This window comes from Phalacrocorax carbo, chromosome Z, assembly GCF_963921805.1.
Source record: "Phalacrocorax carbo chromosome Z, bPhaCar2.1, whole genome shotgun sequence".
Classification (NCBI taxonomy): domain Eukaryota; kingdom Metazoa; phylum Chordata; class Aves; order Suliformes; family Phalacrocoracidae; genus Phalacrocorax; species Phalacrocorax carbo.
Window position 1 is genome coordinate 13,744,596 of NC_087548.1, and position 24,260 is coordinate 13,768,855.

Sequence of the window (24,260 nt, forward strand, 5' to 3'; positions counted from 1 at the left end):
CACATTAGAAAAAAGCTGCAAGGACAAGGCACACAGGAACAAGCTACTAAAAGATGTTGCATAATGTCCTCCCTTTTGGTTTTTAAAAGAACATGCTAAGTACGCTAGGCTCCATCCATCAGAGATGACTTAAATATATTAGCCCCGCTCCAGGATGCAGGACTATTGGATTGTAGTTGGATCCCACAATTCCCAGTATCCCTCTGGTCCTATATTTTGTTGACTTTCTGGTCCATGTGACTCCTTGGAGCAAAAATAGACACCCAGCAGAAAACAGACACAATTCCCCACCATGGCCGAGCACACTGCTATTGAACGCTGTGTCCTCATCAAGAACACAGACATGTTTTTTCTGTGCTGACCCCAAAGCCCAGTGCAGGAAAATGGATATTCACGCAGTTGCACTCAATACCCATCTTAAGGCAGCTAAGCACAGGTAGCACAAACAATAGTGGAAAAAGAATTTCTGCTCTGACTTCAAGAGCAAAGCAGATACTTTCAATCCCCAAGCAAACAGGCTTGGGAGGGATCATATCATTCAAAGACAACCATTCTGACAGTACCATCAGAGGCAAGAAAATCCACAAGAACAACATGACAGCCAGCACCACCAGTGACCACAAGTGACATTACCTTGGTTACAGACCCACATCGAACTCAAACCATTTGCAGTAGTGATGCACCGGAGACAATAATCCAGAGAACCAACTGGTCCTGGAGCTCCAAATCAAGTGGGAAGATCTCATGGCTTCCTACTGAGCTCCTGATATATATGAGCAATGGCTCAGTGTCCACAGGCAGAACGTATGTTTGGGATCCATGTAAGTTTCTGCAGTTTGTACAGCCGCAGATCGCACCAGAAGTATTTTCAAATAAATTCCCCGAGGCAGAGGAAAACATCTGGCACCACCTCCCAAAGTCTTCCCTGCCACCCACACATGGGCTGGACACCACATTGTGCTGTCAAAAGCCTCAATCTGTTTTTAACAACTAAGGAAAAACATTTCCGGCAAAATGAAACTTAACCTAAGTCTTCCTTTGCCAAACAATGCCGCCTCCTTTCTGGTTACATTTATGGGGGGAAGAAACTCATGAGTTAGGAAAACAAATGAATAAATCACTGGTCACTCCCATTGCACAAAAGGTCTCCTACCCCTGAGAAAAAGGGTTTTCAAACGCTAAAACAGAACATTAAAGATCAACAGTGCACCCTGAAAAAAGCTTTCAAGTGAACTGGAGTTCTACCTTGTCTTGATTATTAATTGATCTAAAACATTGAAATCTCCCATGTAAAATGCCAGCAAGGCAAGGCACAAAGCAGGACGCCAAGCACTACCTTCCCATGCCAGGGATACACACGCACATGCAAGGCAGCAGCAGCGTATTTTCAGCCAAACACCAGAGAAACCAGCCGTGACTGTCAGCAGCTCTTCCCCTACAGAAGCACACAGCAAAAGCCAACAAGTCCCAGGCACAGACAGATTTTAATTTTCAGGGATGAACTCAGTAAGACAGAATTTAAAACGTAGACTTATTCTTTTCTTGCCACTGGGTAAAGTCAAGTAATTCACAAAGAGGAGGATAAGTTTAAACGCCTTTGAGGAGGCGATGGTTCTGGTGCGCTGACTGTTCTGCAGTTCGTCTGGACTGATGGGGTTTGTCAGGGCTAAGTACTATTTACCCTTTTCAATCTGTTATTGCAACCCCCTCCTGAAGTATTCTGTGCCTGCACACTGCACCTAACGTCATATCTAAATGCTTAGGTATTCCTGGGGGACGTAGCTGGATGGGGTTATTTGCTGTTTGCTGCAGCTCCTTGGTGTCCTCTTCCCTGCTAACATATTTCTGGAGTTTGAGAATATGGAGTTGAACCATTCCCCCCACCAAGTCCTTCTTCCACCATCAACACTTTTGCTGGCCTCAACACCTCTCTGTTAAGCCTCTTCTTTCTCTTCTATAATTGGCACATACTTCCCCATAATATTTAAGGAAAATAATGAAGATAAACAATACACAGTGTAGCCCTGATACTACAGTACACTCCTTGCCAATACAAGGATGCAGAGTTGTAGCATACCACCTTCAAAATCATTCAGGCATCTTAATCCCAGATAAGGATTCCCAGTACCTACCCTGACAATGGGAAATCTGACTGGTTTAGAGAGTACCTGACACCCTGCGTTCCTGTCCTCCTTTTTCCAGGTATCAGAAAAGAATTTAATGAAGTCCTTCAAAAGGACACAAGAAGCACATACTCACATAATAAGATCACAAATTAACATTAAAATTACTGCCTTTCTGTTTGTCATACTTACATGACAGTCAAAGATACATGGACAAGCACGAAAAGGAAGGCCAGCACACTGAGCCCACTGTCCATGCAGGTGCATGTTTACACCAGGCATACAGTACCAGTCTGAGTGCTAACCTCCCCATAAAACAACAGCATGAAAGCACGTTCATATATAACATCACAAATAGTTAGAAAGTCTCATCATTCCCAATAAATTCAGCCCCAGCTATAAGACTTCATGTACCTCAGACAGGGATCTCTACATGTCTGGGTCTGCAGATACAACCTGATATTGCAGATCATCTTGGCATTAATTCCCTGTTATTGAAAGGATCTCATGTTATTAATTTTTATCTTCATCCAATTTCATATTCTTTTGTTGACAAATAATTTTAAGACAAAAGAATTCAAAAATAACTACAATTAAATGCTTTGTGATGGTTTCAATTTAAAAAAAATAAAGCTATGACAGAGAGGCAGACATTAACTAATAAACTCATTCAAAAAGCAAGCTCTAAACTTCTAACAAGGCTTGGCCAGAAACAGAATCATAGAAGCATAGAAGGACCTTAAAGGTCATCTAAAGGTCCCTGCCATGAGCAGGGACACCTTCCACGAAACCAGGTTGCTCAAAGCCCCATCCAACCTGGCCTTGAACCCTTCCAGGTATGAGGCATCCACAACTTCTCTAGGCAACAGGTTCCAGAGCCTCCCACCCTCATAGTGAAGAATTTCTTCCTTATATCTAATATGAATCCACCCTTTTTCAGTTTAAAGCCATTACCCCTTGTCCTATCACTACATGCCCTTGTAAAAAGTCCCTCTCCAGCTTTCTTGTGGGCCCCCTTCAGGTGAATACTCCACAGCCAGGAGTTTCTGATGAATGCTGCATTAATTCAGCTTGTAAATCAATTTCATCCTTTCCTCTGTAACTCAAGAGAGTCTTGGGTACTCACAGAAATTCCAGAATTTGGAGAGGCGGAAGGGCAGACTGCGGCCACAAAGCAGAGGAGTCTCATGCCAGATTTCCTTGGAGCTATTACAAGTGTCTTTCATCATTTAGCTTAAAAACCCTTCACATCATAGGGCAGCTCAACAATAATCATCATCATCATCAGTCCTTTGTAGGAAAGCTGCTTGTCAAAGCAAAAGCAAATGGACAGTAGTTTGCTTATGGCTAGAAACAAGCCTTTTGAAGTCTAAAACGGCTCAAGTCAGGACTACTTTACGCACTGGTGTTTTCCTGGCTGGTTTTCTGTTCAGCTTGATCAGGTGGTGGTGGCTCCTCCAGATGAGTATTTTGGCTAGATACATTGAACACCGCTCTTCAGAGCACATTATTTCAGCCATCAGGGCCCCATTGTGTCCCCCACTGGGGGCTGGACGATGGGGCTGAGGACCAGCACAGAGCCCTGCCGCCACCAGCACTGCCTGTCCCCGAGCATGCAGGAGGAGGGCAACTTTTTCTAATGTCCCAAAGCACCAAACTGATACTGTTCCTATGCTGGTAAACACAGAGCAGACACACAGAGACTTCAAAGATAGGAGAGAAGGGAGCATTTCATAGGAGATATTTTTAAGTGAGACAAAAAAAAAGAAGTTTGCCTTTTACTTATCTTATAAGCAAAAATTTAGTTCCCATCCCATCAATCTCACCTTCCTTTTTTGTGTTAGCAACTTTTCTGTAGATGCTCTCTCTGGTTAAAAACAACCAAGTTAATTGTCCTGTTGCATGCTCAGCTTTTAACGCCCACAGCTCATTGTATCAAGGCAGAAAATATAGTTTTATAACCACTGTTAAATAAATTACTTAAGAAACCATCCAGCTTAAGTAGGTTTTCCACAACTATGATAAATTATAGAAGTGATTTGTTGGCATATTAGTTACAGATGCATGTGTACTGGTCTGCTGGCCAAAACACCCAAAGATCAAAGGGAAAGCTGAAAGTGGACTAGAATATTTATTATCTTGATGAACACCATGTTCAAGAAGTCGTCACTGCAGCTGTGGGCTGTACAAGTACAGAACAAACCGATACTGCCCTCAAAAGCTGAGAGCTGAAGCACAGACCATGAAACAGATCCAAGCAGGAGGTACAAGTCAAGGATGAGTGAATACATCAACACCTCACTTTTTAATTTCAGTGTATTAAAAAAGGTATACTTAAATCTCTATCACTTCATCACGCTGCCTCTGTCATCATGTAACCATTATGTAAGGCAGTATAATTAAAAATAAACTTTTTACTCCCCAGCAGCAGTTATGCAATAACTTTTAATTAACTGAGATCGTTCATGTTTAAGAGAACATTTAAGGAGTTTACGTTATAACTCAATGCCTTTTCTCATACCTTCATATTCAAATCCTCCAACAGAACCTATCTGCATCTCCCTTCTCATCTCTCCAGTACAAAGACGGTTTGTCAGGTTTTATTTGGTTTTATCTGCTTGCAAGATGCTGTCTCAGGGTCCTAAAAATGCAAAGACATATTTTGTACAATCTGTCAGCGACTGTCTTCAGATGCGAGGCTACAGGGAGCTGATGAGCTCCTTTCTTATCAGAATGAGTCACAAAAACAGATTATCCACACTTAATCCTCCTTACACTGGTGAATTTCCTGCTTTTTTTGTTCAATAAAAATAAAATAAAATGAAAATTGGCCTGGTGAAACCTTGCAAGAACAGTTTTCCCTTGGGATGCCCTTGAAGAAAAAAAATATTGCTCTGCCATTTTAGGAAACCAAAGAGCTTCAAGCACCCATTCCCTTCTTCTCCAAAAGCAAACGTCTCCCTGATTCCAGCACTGTGGATGCCCATTTTTTTTGGTCACATCTTGTGCCCCCACATGATGTTCAGTGGTATGTTTTGGGGGATTCTTTTGCTTTTGTTTTTTTTTGCAAAGTCCTCTTCTCCCCACAAACTAAACAAATAAGAAATCATTTAACCTGTTTTCATAACAAAACATTTTCACTGTAAAGTTCTTACTAATCTACCTTTGCTTGAAATGTAAATATTTTTTACAAAATTGTTCTGCTAATTTTAATGAAAGCCAGTATCTTGCATGATCAGAAACCCCTCACTAAGACTCTTTTTCAGTTAAATTGCAAGAGAACAAAACCTGAGCTTGGGCAACCTCCCTTCCATTTTGAAGAGGGATTTAGAAAGTGATGTGCGAGTTTTGCTGCTGTTTGCTAATCCCAGCAGAGAGAAAAACTGCCTGAAAGCTCATCCCTGAAAATAATGTGATTTTCCTATAAGATTAAAAAAATGCATCAATTCATAGATTTGAGCTTAAAGAGGAAAAAAAGAAGTCTTCATACTCCTAACATATGGTCCACAGCCAACTTTTAGTGCAAAGCTGCCCCATCAGGCAGTGAGCTGATGGACAGAATAGAAACTAAGGCTTCGTCTTTATGGTTATTTCCTTGCTTATTGGATTTGGGGTTTTAGCTTCACTCTGAAATGCTGCCATGCTACATTTAGTACGTGGTAGCTGGCATCACTTTAAAGGCCCCAGCAGAGCTCAGTCAGCAAACCAGATTAGTTACACCATGTGGGGAGGAGGGTTTGTGTGTTTTGGGGAGCGATGGGGAAGCAGGAAGACGTCCCATTGCAATGGTGAAAGCAGCAGTGGTGGAGGGAGAGGGAGGGGAGGAAAACAAGCCCATTCTTAAAGTTGCCTTTCATCTTAGCGTGCTCTACTTAACTGCACAAAGCCATTACGCACGGATACGACTCAACTGTCCTAGGAGACTTCTGCAGACTGTACCACACGTGAGCAGTCTCACTGCTGGAGCAGAAGTTGGTATCTTGTCATGCCACATCACATTTCAGGTTAATGCACCCTGTCAAAGCTGTGGAGCAATGCAATCACTGTCTGCATCAGTGCAGCCAGAGTCCTTAAGGTGACACGTGAAGGCAGACGTGGGTGAGCGTCCTGAGCAAACCGACAGCACTCAACAGACCAGCAGCACCTCTGGCCATCACCGCTTCTTGTCCAAAAAAGGTTCTGCCATTCAAGGTTTCATCTTCCAGCCATATGAAGAGGGATCCACCTCCACGCGTCTGCACCATACCTAATTTGCCAGCCACTATGAAAAGGGTTTTGGGCCAAGTGCTTCCTGTAAATGACTCCTTTCTCTACAAAAGCCACTTAATGGAATTAAACAAAGGATCAATTTGGCCCATGGAGTATGTGAAGTTCAGAATTAGATTTTATCTCATTGCATTACAGAAAGTTCCAAAATGGAGAACAATTTTCACTCACAGGCTGATAAAAGTTATTATAAAAATACAATGCAAAAATAGGGAGGGCTTTTTCCTTCTACAAACCATTTTAAAATATATGGTTTATTCAAAGCATATACATCATTAAAGAATTATAGATGACAGCTACAGAGAAAGTGGATAAGGAGAAAATTTCAATTATTTTAAAATTTTCATTTTTTAGTTTTCCAGCCAGCTGAGAAAAATCATTAAAGCAGAATCATAAAGATTACCCTGCAAGGAGAAAAAAAGCCCCTCACATGCAACTTAAGACACCAAATGAGGATAAACACATATTTGACAATCTTCTGTTCATTAAAATATAATTTGGTTAATCCTCTTGGGTTTAGGAATTTCCAAAATATATCTGTAATGTAAAATTAAGGTACCACATTTTTCTATCCTGTCAATTTTTGAGTATTTCAGCATTTTTTTCCTCTAACACAGGAAGAGGAAGGGTCTTATTGTCTAGGCCCTACCCCTTGGAAACTCTGCTTCCTCAGTAGTCAGATTTTGCTTAGGGTGCAACTCCCTTCCATGTCAGAGGAGTATACCTTGCATGGCTAATATTTTTGGGAGGAGATAAAAGAATAGCAAAACAATTGCATGAAATATTATTAATATCTGGGAATCACACCACATTATCAATACATGAAAAGCATGTAAAAGGATAAAAACATATTAGGTGATGGTTTGGGCACCAACCACTAGTGTGCTTTCAGCTGTGAACCTCCTAGCTTTGCCTGTGTCACCTCTGAAAACCCTCTTGCAGCCCTCATTGACCATCACGACAGGGCTGTGTAGCAATACTCACATGCACACTTGCCACCTCTGGCTTATTCCTTCTTCACCTCTGCAGAAGTATGCAGTGTTTAAATAGTAAAGATGGTCTTTTGCAACTGTAATATTACTTCAGTATGATATGCACACAGAGTGCCATCTTGGGGCAACCTGGTATTAAGTTATCTAGATATTTTGTCACTACAGGAACTACAGACTGGCTTAAATTCAGCTCACTTCCATTGCCTATGTTATATATCTGAATGCATGTTTTAGCCATAAGAGAAAAGCTGGCTTTTTAAAGTAAAAATTGATCAGATTTTTCTAGACATCTATTTGAAGGCTAAGTGAACTGCCCAAAGCACTGATAGTTTTTATACACTGAATACAAGAGCAAAAGCTCTGAGAGTGATTGTATTTGGTCAGATGAGCACAAACGTAGACACCCATATACTGATTAAATTAATAAAACCACAAAAAAACACACCTTGCAATAAATCTAGCCTTTTCCTTCAACAAGTCAGCTATTGCACAGGAAAAAAAAATATACACCGCTAATTCTTGGAGAAATTCCTAAAAATTAATTCACTGTTATTATCGGTATAAACGCTGAGCTGCTCCTACTATTCCTTTCTGTTGTAGGGGCAGTGCAAAATGCCTGGTCTCGGGGCTCAGCTCTGCTGGATTTAGTCCAGGACCAGTCCAAAACCAATGCAACATCTTAACTCTGATGTTCAGCCCCACATAGCAAGCACAAACTCTCAAACTGGTGTCCAAGAAATACAAAAAACCTACTGACAATCCTGCAAATGCAGCCATATGATGGTGTAGAGGGGTTTCCAGGATCTGTGCCTAATTCACAGGAGTATGACAATCCAAAAATGTCCATCCAGCCTCAGCATCACATGGGGTTATTAGACAGCAGAGAATAAATGTGCAGAGGAGAGGAAGAATTGCATTTTAGTAACTCTTCTCCCCTTCTTCCAATAATTTAATACCAACAGGAAAAAATACCAGCCCTTTCTATAAATATGCATAAAGTATTCCTACCATGTGTGCAGAGAAGGGGTTTCGCACTTGCCTTCATTGCAGAGCTTAAAACCTGGAGCAATCTCAAGAGAAAAATGAAACCAGGGGCCTGCTGCAGAGCCTGTGTGTGCACCATAAACTGCCAGGCACCCCAGCACAGCTCAGACCCATGAGCAGCTCCGCTCCAGAGAACCAGGACCAAAATAACCAGGGTGGGAAAACTTCCAGAGCCATTACCTACCCACTTTTACTCTACCAAATACAAGTTGTACTAATTTTCAGAAGTTCCTTATTTTCTTCAGTAAATAATAAAGCCACATGAGGAAACCAGCAATGGGATTTAGAGGAAAGAGGTTCAGTGCTAAGAGTAGACCCTGTGAAGGTGTGCAAGGAGAAAAGGGACAGGCAACAAGAAAGGTTACAAAAATAAAAATGCATCTTATTTGTAGAACAGATACTGAAGGACTCTCTGCTTTAATACACAGTGATTTGGCATCTGCTACACATGGCATCTCCTACAAGACAAAGCCTGCATACAACGGTCCTTAAGCAGAGTCTGAACAGCAAAGCACGAGTATGGGTAATGCCCCAAGTCAGAACGCGCTGGTCTCCACCTGCCAACCAGCAGGCAGATAATCCATAAATCCATCTTTCTGTGCCCTTCCTTATAGGGTTGAATGGTTGGATCTACAGAAGCATTTAGGAGAAGGTGGGATGGGCTATCAACACCTCTGCATCATGACCACAGACTAAGTAGTGGCATGCAGAAGGCTGAGACCACGCATGTTATCAGAAGAGCATTGCAAGGAGTCCCCATCTCGATTACCTCCTGCCCTTATGGTTGAATTCACCAGCCAAGCAAAAGTCATAAGTATGGCAATGAAACACAAGCTACTGCCTCCTGTGCTGAAGGGTCAGGGAGGGTCAGTCAGAGGCAGCTTTGCTGCCACAGCGCCGGACCAGCTTTGCACAGATGCAGATCCTCTGACACCCCAAAGTGCATCTACACAGGAAGATTCATCCAGGTTAAAGTAAATTTGGATGCAAAATGAAATTGCTGTTCTGGGTTAAAGGGACATTGAAGAAAATAAATATAATTTATAATATAATTTCCCAAAGGCCAGCTGACAAGGAATTCACCATGAACAGCATCTCATGAAGACAGGACCTTAGTTTCCCCCTACACCACCTGAGATCCTCCAGCCAGGCAGGAAATCACCAAATAGCAACAAAAACAGTGAAAACAAATGGTCTCACGCTTTTTCTGGAGACTTTTGCAGTGGGAAGCAGGACCAGTGCCAAGCAGAGAGAATGGAGACTTGCAGCCATGTGGTAAATCATTCCCCGACCTAGACGCCAGCTTTTCAGAGGGATGTTTCTGCAGCCTGCAAAGAGAAAGCCAGGCCCCAGACTTGCGTCATCCCACCCCTGAGTCATCTCACCATGCAGCTCCTCACCCCTACCATTGCTCCTTGGCCGGGCTCATGTAATTACTACCGCAGAGCTGCAATCATCTTTGTGCAGTCGGAGAAAAGCTGGCATCCCCACCCACGCACTGAGAAAGAGCTGTGCTTGCCCCAAATTCAGCAGCTGAATGTGAAACTAAGACCCCAGGACAAGATGGGGAGGTGAGGAGGGCTCCCCCTGGGCTCCTGAATGCTGCCTGGGATACAGGATGCCCTACATACGGGGGAAAGGAGTGTGGACAGCATGGGGTGGGGGATGGATGATCTGTGCCTTGCTCGTGCCTATGACCAGGTTATGTCAGGTACTATTAAGGCACAAAGCGTGAGCACGTGTGTCTGAAACCCCACTGCAGACTGCTCCAGCAGCCTTGAAATAAAACCTCCTCTAAAAAAAGAGCTTTTTTTAAAAAAAAAAGCACACCCTAGGCAGCAGTTACTAGAGAAAAACATGCGACCAAATACAGGGGAGCAAACCAAGTGGGGCTGCACCTCCAAAACCACCCTCCTCCCACGGGTTTGGGGAGCACCACTGCTGTTTCGTCCATTCAGCTCCATCACCCGGCTGTGTCCCCTGAAGGCAGAGCCGCAGCCACTGGGGAGCTTCACTGTGCCTTCAAAGAGCCTAAAGTGGGTCAGCGGAACAGAGAGAGAAAACCTGATTTCAGCATGAAGAATGCAGGCAGACCTGCTGGCTGAGAGATGCAGAAGGCAGGGGAAGGCGCTCACAGGCTCTGTGTCTCCATGGAGGCACAGAAAGGCAAGCACCGTTGGTCCCTATCCCAAAATCACAGGGAGGGAACTGTGGTCCCCAAATCTGTCATGGGATGCAGTTAACAGAAGCACGTTTGGGGGTGGGGGAGTATGAGAAGATAAGTGTGTCCCTCTGTCCTCCATACAGCAGTCTGCCTAAGGCCACCCTTACCCACCCTCCCAGTCAACTTATTCTGACTAAAACTGAGTGAGACAATTTTAACCCACACAAATTTAAAACCCTTCATGAGCTTGAGGGCCACGTCTTGCACCCTCCTTCCTTGCACCCAAGCAAAACCAGAGGTGTCAGAGGAAGAACCCCAACAACAACTGCCAAACTCAGGCAGCATCTTTTGGAAGCAATTAAAAATGCTCATCAGGATGAACAGGAGACCATGAGGAGGAAGCTTTGTTTTCTCCGTTACTCTGACGGACACTTTTGACCTTAAAATAAACCAAGCGAAAACCACTTCTGCATTTGTAGGCAAAGCGCAGCCTGTGTTTGGGGGCTGCCAAGTTCCCAGAGTGAGGTGAACCCTTAAGAAACACATGACTGCCAGAACCATAATTGAGGTGGCATTTGAAAAGTAAAACAGTTTTGTAAGCCATGAAACTCGGAGCAGCTGAGAGCTCTTGCAGGGACCAAGGCTTTGTTGATGTCCAGAGCAGGTGATGGTAGCTAATAGAGACCTTGTTATCCCCTGGTGCCACTGAAAAGCAAAGAACCATGCACACCATCTCCCCTCCTAGGCTTTCTGAAACCTAGCATAAATCAGACCTCACTCTGGCAAAACACCTTCCCAAGCCATATTGCTGGAAGCCAAGCAGGTTTTTCTCCACATATCCTGTGTAAACCAGCTCAGATCCCTCTATGGAGTTGGAGACCCACCAGTGTGGTCTGTGGGCCCACACAAAACCATCACACCCTCGTCCTGACCACCAGCTCCAGGGTGGGCTATATATTTGCTTAAAGGCTTCCAATGAAAATATCAGCTTAAGAAATCACAGCAACAAGGGATGGGTGGGGAGAACATTCCCCTCGAGAAAGAATCTGAGCTCTGTAATTGCACATATGACATCTAGAGATTGTTGTAAAGAGCTCTGCCTACAGAAGGGATAGGAGATTTGATCTAATATGCAAATAAAAAACAAAAATCTCTCCTGCCAGCCATGAAAAACGCTGTCAATAATACATTTTAACAAAAAAGGAGATAAAAGAAAAATGTTTTGTTAGTTTGACATTTTGGTATGTTGGTTCAGGATTCTTCTTTAATGTAATATGTAACAAACAGCAGAGATCATCTATAAATGCCAGACATGCTTGGAAATTGTTTAATATAGCAGGTCCTATTAATATTCACTTAGATTTTCTTAATGAATTCACTTTGACTGCCTTTAGAACCCTTTCACTGCCTTTATCCAGCAGTTGTAGGTCAAGTGGAGCTTTCCAAAATGCTACATAGAGTTTCCAAAGATAAAATTTCAAATTTGTAACTGCATTTCCATCTACTTCTTCCCATTACCCAGCACATAGCCTACTGTCCAGCCCAACGTGTTTGACTATCACGTACTCACTGTGAAGTGCTTCTGAAAATTGTAAGGCCAAGAGCCAGAATGAGGTGCCTCTGTCCTAAACCAACTGTCTGTGCAAGTTCACTCTCATATAGAGTGGTTTAATTTCGCTTACAATTTCCTTATGGGCATTTGGTGGAGTGGATGAAGTATATTACACTCCAGAAAGCACAGGCTTGCAATCCACAGATTTCAGTGTTATTTTGCAAGAAATATTTATTGCAGTGGAGAACTGCTGGCAAATTTAACATATATTGCTCAAGCTGAGTCTGTATTCCCTTTGGTGTGCAGGACACACAAGGGCACTCACATCTTCTAAATTTAGGAAGGGTAGGGCAAATTTCTTCCACAATAAAATTCTCTCTAACATGGAGAGAATGGTTAACCATCCGTGACTTATCAGTTCAAGGGTCAAGTAGAAAAGTAAATACTCCTGTTGTTACATCGCTTTGATTAAGGATTCTCTTTAAAGTACATTTTTAGGCAACATTCAGACAGTTCTTTAAAAATCCATTTCCCTAGAGGAAAATCCTTGGTGGTAACAACCTACATTAGAGGCTGACACTGCATGTGCTATCTTTGGAGGAAAAGAAGTTGTTACTCAGGTACTGAGCATGGCTGGATCCTAAAGCCTCTTGATTATAGATTTGTAGATCCACGAGTTTCCTATGTATTGTCATTTTTAAATTAGTATTTATATTAGCTCTTTTATCTAGAAAAGAACTGTAGTTTGATGGAGGAAGTAACAGTTACTGAATGTGATGACAGTCCAGATGGTAAAGCTGTTATCTAATCCAGATGATAAAGTCATATCATCTTTGTTATAGCTTGTCAGTTGTGAACAGAAAGAGTCAAAAGGATTTATTGCATTTTTTTACCAACTGTTTGCAGAGCCCAATGCTGACAGTTGGATCTACTGGAATCCTATGGCACTGCTGGCTGTCCAAAAACAGTGCTCACGAAACTGTACACCCCTTGGCGGACTGCTTTTACACATGCTGGCAAACAGGGGGGGTCATCTTCCCTGCCAGACAGCCGCCAGAGGAGAGATTTTTTCCCCTCCCACTACAACCCCAAAAAATCCCATCCCCAAGAACCCCATACCCACATACAGCATCTCTTGGCTTGGTGCTGTTTCTAGGGAAGGAGCTCCAAGGATGACGTCTTCACGCCTAGGCCACCCACACCCCTCTGCCCACCTGACTGTCTCTTGGGCAGCCTCCAGATCATGCAGGTGTTGCATGATGCTAGGGAGAGCAAGCCCTGGCCGTGCTTGCAGATGGCATACCTGCAGGTGGCACTGCCTAGTCCCAAAGGTGGCCTTGGGTCTTCCCTTAATCACACAGGGAATATGCACAGGGATGAGACAAAACGTTCAAAGTAAAGACAACTCTCGAGTCCCTCCTAAAGTCAATATGATTTTTTTCTTTTTTTGCAGAAGTCAATAAATTTGTTAAATCATTGGATGCTTTTGAAAACTTTAGTCACTTTTGGAATAATCCCAAAAGAACAGGGAGAAAAAAGCCACTGCCACTCACTCAATGGGCAATGCTGCAAAGTGCAAATCTCTGAAATCCATTTTTAAAAAGATGCTCCCGAGCAGGAGGTGAAGAACTGCCACAGCCAGCTGGTGTGCAACAGACTGACATGCAGCAGGGTCCCATCTGGTAGCATAAATGTTATTTCTGATTACGGAAAACGCAGCCCAGAGGCGCGGTGGCTGGATGAGGCGCTGGCAGCTCAGGCTGCAGGCCCTCACTGATGCGACCACTCCCAGTGTTCAGGATGGGTGGCTGAAGCAGGTACCCTACCCCAGTCCCAGCAACACCACCAGATGGAGAAGAATGGGGGCACTGTGCTAAATTTACGGGGGTTTAGAGCACAAGACCTGACTTTACATAAGTCTGTCCACTCTCAGATCTTTACTTGTACCAGAAAGATCATGAGGGGGGAAAAATGTTTCCCTGACACACGGTATGAGCACAAACATGTTATTATTTGAAAGGCAGTACAAAGGTTAAGTCTTTAATCCCTTTAATCCAGATGACAAACAAACCAAACCCCAAGAATGGGATCCCGGAGCACAGCTGAGCACTGCCAGGTCTCTTGCAGGGGCTGTCCATTCATTGCTGCAGCAATTTAAGAGCCTCCAGCTAAAAAGTTTTTGCAAAGGAAATAGATGTATGCATGGTTTTATTCCCAGTTCTTTAAAGCCCGTCATGGGCAATTTGGCAGTCTGAGCTCATGTTTCAGTGAGAAGGATTTAATCCTCAGGTTGTTTGTACCAGGGCTGCTGGATTTCCAGTCTGGCTGCCATTGCTTTCTTACTGACACCAGAGCTCTTGAGCACAGTGACTCCTCTTACCTGTTATTCATGCACAGAGAAAATGCAGTTTCTCCTAAATGAAATCAAGAGTGGCTAAGGCTGGGGACTAATTAGGTAACAACACAGAGCAGGATCAGAAGATAAACTGCAGAGTGTTTGGGACCCAGGAGAGTTCCTTTTTCGATACGCCGTATGGAAAGCATTTTGGTCAGTCAGTGCATGCCAGTATTTCTACCGTTCCCAGGCCACAGCACTGTGATGAGCAGACATCAGTGCAGGCACCCGAAGGGTTAATTGGTTTTAGGACCTTATCTGGGTTTATCAGAATACTAGGAAATTCTTCCTCCTATTTCAACAGGAACTGGGTCACACTGCAATCACGCATCTTAAATGAACCGCAGGAAGAGCGTCGCTGATTTCGGTAGTAGTATTCATGCAATTCAAACTCGATGTATGGCTGTGTACCTTGCTGAATCAAGCCTACGTGAAAAGTCTAAGCTAGCCGTATAAGCAGCACATTTGAAATGCCACTATCCTTTCTGCCATACGGCCAATCACAAACTGGTGAACTACCACAGATGAGGTGCAAGAGGCAGTAATTAAAATCCACATTCCCTCTCAAACCATTTCTCTTCTGTATGTCATATCAAGTATGAGCCATTCAGTGCAGATTCTGTCAATTTAGGGAAGAGGTGCTGGACATGGTCTAAATGGCTGCTACTTCAGCAGGACACAGGTAAGCCAGCAGAAGGGTTAACAGCATTGATGCAGCCCAACCCTCAACAAGAATTTGTGACAGTCTTTTTGGAATCAAAAAGTCCCCTTTCTCCTCATTTTGGATACTCTCTGGGATGCTGCAACAGCTTCCTAAGCCTCACCCTGCTTTGCTACAAGATGAATTGGACCTAATCCCTCACTCTAAGCAGAGGTCAGGCCAGAGTTGTGCTGGCAGAGCAGCGCAGCACGTGAAACTATAGGGCTGCGAGACTTCCTCTGGTTATTAGAGCAGTTGCTCTGGTGTGTAACAAGGATGCCAGATCCACATCAATAACTCTCATGATGGTACAGGACATCACTGCAGTCCTGTTCAGTCTGTCCCCACTGTAGCCAGAGCTGCAGATCACACACAGAGAAGAAAATGCAAAAGGCAGTAGAAAGATGCAGACACGAACTATGTGATCCAGCCTACACATCTCAGCACACAGGGGTAGAAAAAGGAGAACGCAAAGGCTCCTACCCCAGCTGATGGGACTAACACTAACCAAATTCAAAGCAATGTGCAATGGCACAGGGAACTATTGCTCTGCACAAGCGTCCATCTGCCTCTGGTCTCAGCAAATTCTGCTAAAACATGTTATCAGTTTGAGGTGGTAAGTGCGGCAAAGTGTAAAACTAGATATAGGGAAAAAAAGAAAAACACCCCAAACACGCAACACACATCCCCATTTGTAACTGGGCCCTGAATTACTGTTAGAACGATGCTCCCTTTGCCATGAGGATGGCAGGTGTCTTGTCTTATTTTGTGAAATAGCAAAGGTCACTGCAAAATTACAGCTCAGTTCTGGTTTTATTTGAAAAGGAAAAAATTCCATGGTCCACTTAGATCATTTCAGGAGCTGTCACCCCTCTCCCAGCCCCTGGCACAGAAGTCCCATCCACCCAATTTTTCATCCCATTTCTGCAGAGCCCAACAGTTGTGTTTTAAGATTTGTTAAAAAATAATAATAAAAAAAAAGGACAATGACTGTAGCAACCCAGAAGGGGTAAAAGAACTTAAAAAGCCAATAAACCCCCTGATTTAGACATCCTACATGAAGACTTCTAGTGCCATATGCTATTGGGCTGCCAAGCTCGCCACCTGCCCAAGTGCTGACTGCCTTTCCATCCCTGGCAGTTCACAAGGTCATGGTCCCTGCAGACACTTCATTCCACTTACCAGCCTGGTTTTCCTTAGCCCCACCAATTTCAGCTCTGTTCTCACAGCCAGTAGCTCAAGAATATGACAATTAAAGATTAATGTTATAAATGCATGGGAAGTTGAAAATCCAGATTTTTTGAATGTTACACCAGACATATTCATTTTTAAACCTTACCCTTGTGGTTTAAGACACCAGGACAGGAATGTCACTTTTCCCCAGCAGACTGCAAATGCTTTCTTCCTTTCAGCTGCCAGCTACTTTTGTGGGCTTAGATATTTTTCTTTATTTAATTATTCACTGTAACACATGAAACATTAAGCAGCTACTTTCCATGAAGAAATGAGTGCTGCTTCCCAATGACAACATGCTAAGTATCCTTAATAGCAGGAATAAGGAAATGAGTTTCCTAGAACAAAGGGGAAAAGGGCAGGGAAAATGAAAGAAGCTCTGAGCAGCTAGAATTCACTACCACAAAAAAGCTGAGACTTCATTTCAAATAAAATAGTGATGACCAGCTGACCTGGGAAATAAAAGCAAAAAGACACAGACTTTTAAAGCATAAAAAGATATGTTTTCTGATATGACTTTTGGTCTGGAATTTTTTTCTTTCTCAACATTGACGGAGTTTGGTCAGTGAGGAAGAAGGCCTGGATGAATGCAACATTTAGATATGTAATAGTCATATTTTCTTAATGGTACTAAATCCCTGATAGCTGTGGGAAACGTCTGTTCTTCAGAAGAACAGAAAGTTAAAGGCTGAAGTCATTAACAATAGCCATTCCAAGCCACAATTTTTCCTGTAAAAGCAGGACTGCGTACATAAGTTTCATTGTGTGCTCTACTTATATATCTTCTTCAGCAGCAGCAAGAGACGGTGTCATAAAGTTACAGAGCATCATGACCTCCTGACAGCACCCCACACCACCCCACGGCCTTATCTCACCATCGACCCAAGACGGGACAAACCAGGTGACCTTGCCACTGCCACTGGTTTGATGAAACCCTTTACCACATCCTTGAAAAGCAGGGTAGGATTGTGTGGGCGAGATGATTTTTCCTGATTCTGGTGCTTATTTGATGGGTCACAGAGGTAAAATTTTCTCTGTTTGATTACTTAAAGCTGTTGGCTGTGGAGATAATCTGTGCATTAGCAGCTGTACGGTGGGTGGTTAGCAGTTTTCAATCTGTAATTGGAAGCAAAGAAGTGGTTTTTGCACAGCACATTAAAACAGAAAACAGAGCATACAGGGCAAAAACCCCATCATAGCCCCATGCAGAAGTTGCTTTCTGCAATGAGAAATCATCTCATTTGCTGGAGAGGTGGAGGGTGAGTTCCCAGCCGCATCCTCCTGCACTCTCCCACCTCCCATGGCTGCACCCAGGGAGAAGGAAGATCCCGAGCAAACACCCAGTGAAGCCTTAACTCCTGCAGCTGCAACATTTGTCTCTTTAAGCGTTCCCAAAAGGAGATTGATAACCAGAAGCACAGCTTAAAACAGTAGGTCCCAGCAACTTGGTTTAAGAGCCGCAAACTTGCTATTGTAAAGCTAAATCCCATCAGCCTTGGGGGGAAAGAGGACTCAAATCTCTTACCTGGGCATGACTTCCCTGGGAACGGTGGAACAATGTGCCTACTGACTATGGATAAATATTTAGAGTGCAAACACTGCTGGGAACAACTCACTGTCTAAACTCTCAATCTGCTAATTCACCAGACAGAAACTCCTTGCTCATTTGCATCTGTAAGAGAGCTATAGCAAGCCACTCCTTCCCAAGTCAGGACAACTTTGGTTTGCACATTTTGCTCTGGGAACTTGCAATTTTTCCTCCCCTACCTTCACTTTGTCTGCAGCTGCTGAGCTTTAGTCCTGGCAAAGAGGGCTGGGAGCTGGGGTGGGGCCAGTGCTAGGCAGGTTTCAGGCTGGAAGGTTTATAAAGAGCAGACATCAAGACCAAAGAGCAGGAAACTGATAGAAGATGGTGAGGACTGCAAAACATCCCAGGGTTAGGAGTGACAAGAAGCAGAGATGCATACTCTTCTTATTAAAAATCTGCATATGAAAGCAGAGGGGAGCATCCTCACACACAACAGACATGCCCCATACTATCTCTTCCCTTCTGTGTGGCCTGAGATGGAGTGGAGCACACAGATTATGTCACAGTTTAAAATATCATCTATACAGGTTTTTTGGTTGTTTTGGGGTTTTGGGGAGTTTTTTACAGTTTTGCTACCACTGTATGTGCAAGTGCCTTAACAGGGTGCATGACTGCACAGACACTGGCAACATCCACACAGCTATAACTGCACAAAAGATCTGTAGGCAGAATTGATAATATCTGGAACACATAAAAAAATTAGACTATATAGTTCCCTCAGCAGCTGTACTACTTTTCTCACGGTCTTTACTAATTAACATACATTGAGGAGGTACCAACAATCACAGACCCAAGGTCGTGTTTAGCTTCCTTTTTAAACAAAGCACAGAATAATATCTTCAGTGTTGACAACGCTGCAGTCTCAAGTGTCACAGAACTAAAACTTCAAAGAGTTTCTTTGCCATAAGCCCTTTTTTTTTTTTTTTTTTCATCACAGAAATTATTCAAATATGGCATCTTTGAGGAGGGGTCCATCTGATCCACTTGGCCACCTCTCTTGTTTCCCAACCCCTCCAGCGCAAATCCTTCCTGGATTTGGGAGCTGCAAACCTGAGTGGTTTCTCGCCCCAGCTGCCTCCCTGCCCTCCATTCCCACCCGTCTCACGAAAACGAGCTGTCTGTTGGCTGCCTTCCTTGATGTGCATTTCTCAGAGTGAAAATTTGCATTATAAAATACACAGGGATAAATCCACTTAAGTTTGGCTCCCAAAGGCAAGCACTGAAGCACTCCCGACATTCCCGCTGCCATCTTCCCTGCTCTTTAAAAGTCATCTCCGCTGTGCAACCAATTTTTATATCTTTTAGTAAATCATTTCAGACAGCTTTATCTGCTCATTACCTTAAAGAGTTAAAGGTTACGTGGCCTGTATTGTCTCATGATGAGAAAAGAGACAGACAAATCAAATGTTTTATTTACTCTTTAAAATTGGATGCAGAAACATTTATAAATCAATTAATTTTAATTAGTGTCCTCATTTAAAAAAAAGCAACAACTAAAAATCATGCCTTAAAATTAATGCACTGCTACCCTGCATATTAACAGATATGTCAAGTCTTTGCTTGTTTTAAAGCCCCTTTGCTGCTTAGAGTTTTTTTATTATATATCAAAAGCCCCCCCTGTCAAGTTATTTTCAGAAACCATGCTGGAATCAAGCATGGGACAAACATTTTTCATGCTGTTTAACAAGGCACCCCCCATAAGCATTTTCCTGTGGAGTAAATGTTTGCACCGTGGACTTTGTGTCCTACCTTCCACCATGGTAGAAGCAGCTCTTCCCTTCAAACTCATTCCAAAGAACCTCTTCGGTGTTTGGTACATTAAAACTAGGTACTGGCCCCAGACCAGAGGTATTTGAGTAATGGCTTTAACATTTGTCTCTCCTTGAACTGTTTTTCTAGCTGCTGCAGAAATTAGATGCCTCACACATAAAGAGCAGGTGTGGTACCTAGGAAGATTTTTAAAGTGCTGTATTTGATGTCTTGACATTTTCACGATAGGGCACGAAGAAAAAGTGGACTCACTAAAATCCAGCAAGGCAAAAAACCCACCATATTTCATCTTTCTGGAGCTCAGTAATCCAGATCCTGGATATCTGAGTTTCTTCTGCAGATACCACGACCCCAGAAGGAGAGGTACCTTCGTCCCCATCTTCTCTGCACTGACTCATGACAAGCACAGAGAGGTGCCTGCCTCAGAGGCAAGAAAATCTCAAGCCATTTGCTATCTCCAGGATCCTAAGACTCAACCCCCTTACACACAAGTTTACTTCCTACCTCTTAATATTTTTGACATTTTAGGACCAGCTCTGAAGACATCCTCGTGCCCAAACATAGGCTCTCTCACCTGAGCTGCTTCTTCCTGCATAAGCTCACTGAGATTTGTCCTTCCCTCACCACCCACACCACCAGCATTCCCCATCGCGGTTCTCCTTGTCTCCCACCTCAGTCACTGCAGCCTCTTCCCTCCCTACAGTTAGTCTGACTTGCTTCCACTCCAGCCAGCACCACAACTGAAATAATAAAAGGATTAACATTGCTCTATTCCTGTTTTTGTTCTTCAACTCCTTGCTGCAAACATCTCCCGGTATCGACTTTGACATATATTTACATGCACTTTGAATTTACTCTGCATACAAGCAGGGCTTGGCCCCTCAAGCAGAGCAGCCCATGTCCCATTTCCCAGTCAAGCTCCTACTATTCTTTGCTATGCTGGAAAGGGCTGGAGAGGAATTCCCTCCAAAGGCTCCTGCACCTCTGAAACCCAGGGCCACCACAGCTACCACATGCTGCCTACGTCCATGTAATGTGGAGGGGTCCAACAGCAGACATGATGTCCACATCTACACAAACTGGGGTGCATGACACTTCCAGAGGGAGGATTGGACCTCTAGCTACTACCACACCCCCCTCATTGTCTTCTCCTCTTCCACACTCCTTCTGTGAGCACCTTGCCCTCTCTGCACTGCCCCAGTGTGTGAGTGTGACCACTCTTTAGCTCCTGGCAACTTGACATGAGTCTTCTACTCCTGTCCCAGCAGGCATGCAGGCAGGCCAGGCAGGCATGAAATGAAACTCCTGGCCATTTTGGAGGGTGTGTTGCTGTTGTGACACCCCCAGCACAACCCGCCTGAGCATTTTAGGATGTCACAGCTGTGAATGATGGACTTGTGTAGGATGAAGTCTGGCACCTTTCTGTGCTTCAGCCAAAGAAAAGGGGGGAGGGAGAAGTGACACTTTCCCCCTCCACTTGATGAAAGCAAAATCTGACGCAGGCAGGGGGGGAGAAACAGGCTGGGCACTAAGCCCCTTATTAATTAATGCATGTTTTGAAAAAAGAAATGCAACGGTGCACTCATTTCTGCTGGTTTCTAGGAGCTTTTGTGACCTTAATAATTCATGTTTATGCAAGCTGCCTATAATATTAAGCAGTTGTTTTGTGATTTTGTCCATTGCATTTAACTGAGATTAATATATCTAGCTGTGAAATGAGGTTGGCCATAACACTCAAAGGGAAGCTTTAGAAAAAATTACAGTGTTTTTATAAGGACAAACAAAATTCACAGCTTTGTCTGAAACAATTTTCCATCCACTACTGATACACACAATGTAAGAAATGTAAAAATGTGGGGATTTTTTTGCCCCAGGTTCATCCTTTCCCTCTCCTTTTCATGTTTTGGCAGCATTTCCAATACCATAAACTTTCATTGTTTCTCAAGCATGTAATTGGTGTCTCCTGCCTGTTTTACTTTTCTTCATAGCAACAGGAGAGCAGGGGAGAAATTTCAAATACCAAAGTGATCGGGAAGACTAAGAGGCAAGTAGAGGTCCTGAGATCACCTTGTATTTTTTATAGCAATTTGGGCTCCTGCAATGCACAGCAGTACGAAGCAAGAGGACTGCTAGCACAGGGAGAGAGTTCATTCTTCCAGGCTTGTGCCCATCATCCATGGAAACACATGTCCTTTAGGACATCACTTCAGACTAAGCAGCAGCTTATACCTGACACACCAGGTAGGCAGAAGAAAGCATGCCAGCAGCCAGAAGAAGCAGCTGCTTATGGGCCTGAATGCTTTTATAAGCCTTTCTCAACACACCAGATCAGACTGTCCCTACACATTCTTCAGTGAAACAAACAGGTCACGGAAAAACCTACATTCATTTTGTATCAACACAAGCTAGACCACTTTTCTCACCCACGCTTCAAAATTTGGCCAGATTTAAGGGGAACTGAGAAGCTGCTCTTTCTTGGGCAGCTTTGTGGAGGAGACAGGGACCCCATTGTGAAGAGTCACCTCTCCCAAATGCTGGCATGCTTGTGCACATCCCTGCCAGGCCATGTATATACAAAATGGAAGCTCTTCCATAAAGACTCTTAGTTGGTTTTTAACCTGATTCCATTTAAACAAGTTCTTATTTAAGAAAAACAGTGCTCATTTCAACTGGGAATGCAATTTGCTCCTCAATATAAGCTGCCAAATACAGGTTGCAGCTGCACCTCCCAGCAAACAGAAAGTTTCCATCTGCGGTACAGGAAGAGTGAACTGTCCCTGCAGTGCCAGCAGCTTCATAAAATAAATAGAAGCAGGAGCTGAAAGAAAAAGATGACTGTAAAAGCCATGGGGTTTTGTTCCAGGTTTGCTCTGGCTTGAGCAGAAATGGGCCCAAATGGATAATTTTTTTCCACAAGTGAGGGATATTGACACTTAACACAACATACACAAGCATTGACACTCAGAGCATACACAATGGACTTGATGTACCAACTGCTTTCGGCAGTCCATGCATCCCGGCAAACTCCAGGCAATTACAGACCAAAATGAAACCAGCTATTTTTGAGTCAAATGTTAGGTCTTCCACAGAAAATCTCAAGTTCAGTTTTGACAGGCTAACAGTCATTTCTGTTGTTTCCAGCCTTCATTGAGTTAAAGTTTCAACTAACAATTAAAAAAATAATAGTTTAATTGGTCTTAGCATCTTACATTAGTTTTTAGAACAAGCTGCAGCCCCCTCCCTCCCCCCCACAAAAGAAATCAATGGATCCAGGCATAGCCTTGTGAGTACGAGCCCATGGCGGTACCATCGCCAGTAGCTAAAATAATGTTCACTGTCTTGGCTATCTAATGGTACATACAGTTCGAAAAGCCTCCTAACTTTTTTCTGTATTTCTTTGTGTGCTTGCAAGATCCAAACTAATAGCTTTACTCACTATATATTAGGTACATAATCAGCTGGCATCTAATCGGAGCTCCATTAGATTTAAGGCCATCCCCTACCCTGAGGTAGGACTATCCCCAACAAACATTCAGGAGAGACATTGAAAGATGCCACATCATATTTTCCAACTAGTAGTGCTTCCTACCTCCCATCAGAGCAATTACCTCTGAACTATCATCTCATTTACGAGAGGTATTAAAAGGCTACAGATAAAATCATTAATCACAAAGCAGGCCGTTTCAAGGCAAGACTTCCTACTCACAGACTCCATTTTTCCAAAGCCTCTGTACACACTGAAAAGCCGCTACCATATTAAAGGACAATTCCAAACACAAAATATCGACTCTAAAGAGCTTCCATGTGTTTCTCAACCTGAACTACCATTTTTAATGCTTGCTCACATCCACAAAAGAGCTGTGTAGAAGATATGGGGCCTAGGACTAACAAATAAACTTGCACGAACAGTTCATCTGGGAAAATTGCAACTGCAACACCTAAACCTTTCCCTACCTCACGCCTCAGGGCACACATTACAAGAGGGCAGCTGTTGCCTCTTTGGCAGTGTACAACCGGTGATTTCACATCCGTCAGACTGTAGCACTCAAGCTGGGTCCACGCTGGGAGCACCACACTCAGCCATACGGCTCTGACAGTGAATGCTCTTTTCGTCGGTTATAACTACAGGCCATTACCTTTCACTTAGAATACATTTAAAAGTAAATAAATGTGTAAGGTACCAAATGATCTAGTGGAACTTTCTCCAGACAAGCACTAATATCTCACCCTCAAGAATCAAAATTAATTGAAGGAGGAAGAATATTTTAATTGATGCCCTCTATATTGTAAAATGGGACTTGAGTGACAGGCAACTACACATCAAGCAATTTCTTTTACGTAGTGTACAGTGGAACAGATACAGCAAGAAGGAGAAAAAAAAGCCTAAATATGCCAAGAAATAAAATTTGTGTGCACTGTCTGCATGATCAATG

General features: G+C 43.3%; 1 protein-coding gene across 1 annotated transcript in view; it reads right to left on the reverse strand.

Annotated features, from left to right (window-relative positions):
* PDZD2 (PDZ domain containing 2) overlaps positions 1–24,260 on the reverse strand; it is a 210,156-nt gene that overhangs the window by 178,568 nt on the left and 7,328 nt on the right. The window lies entirely within an intron of this gene.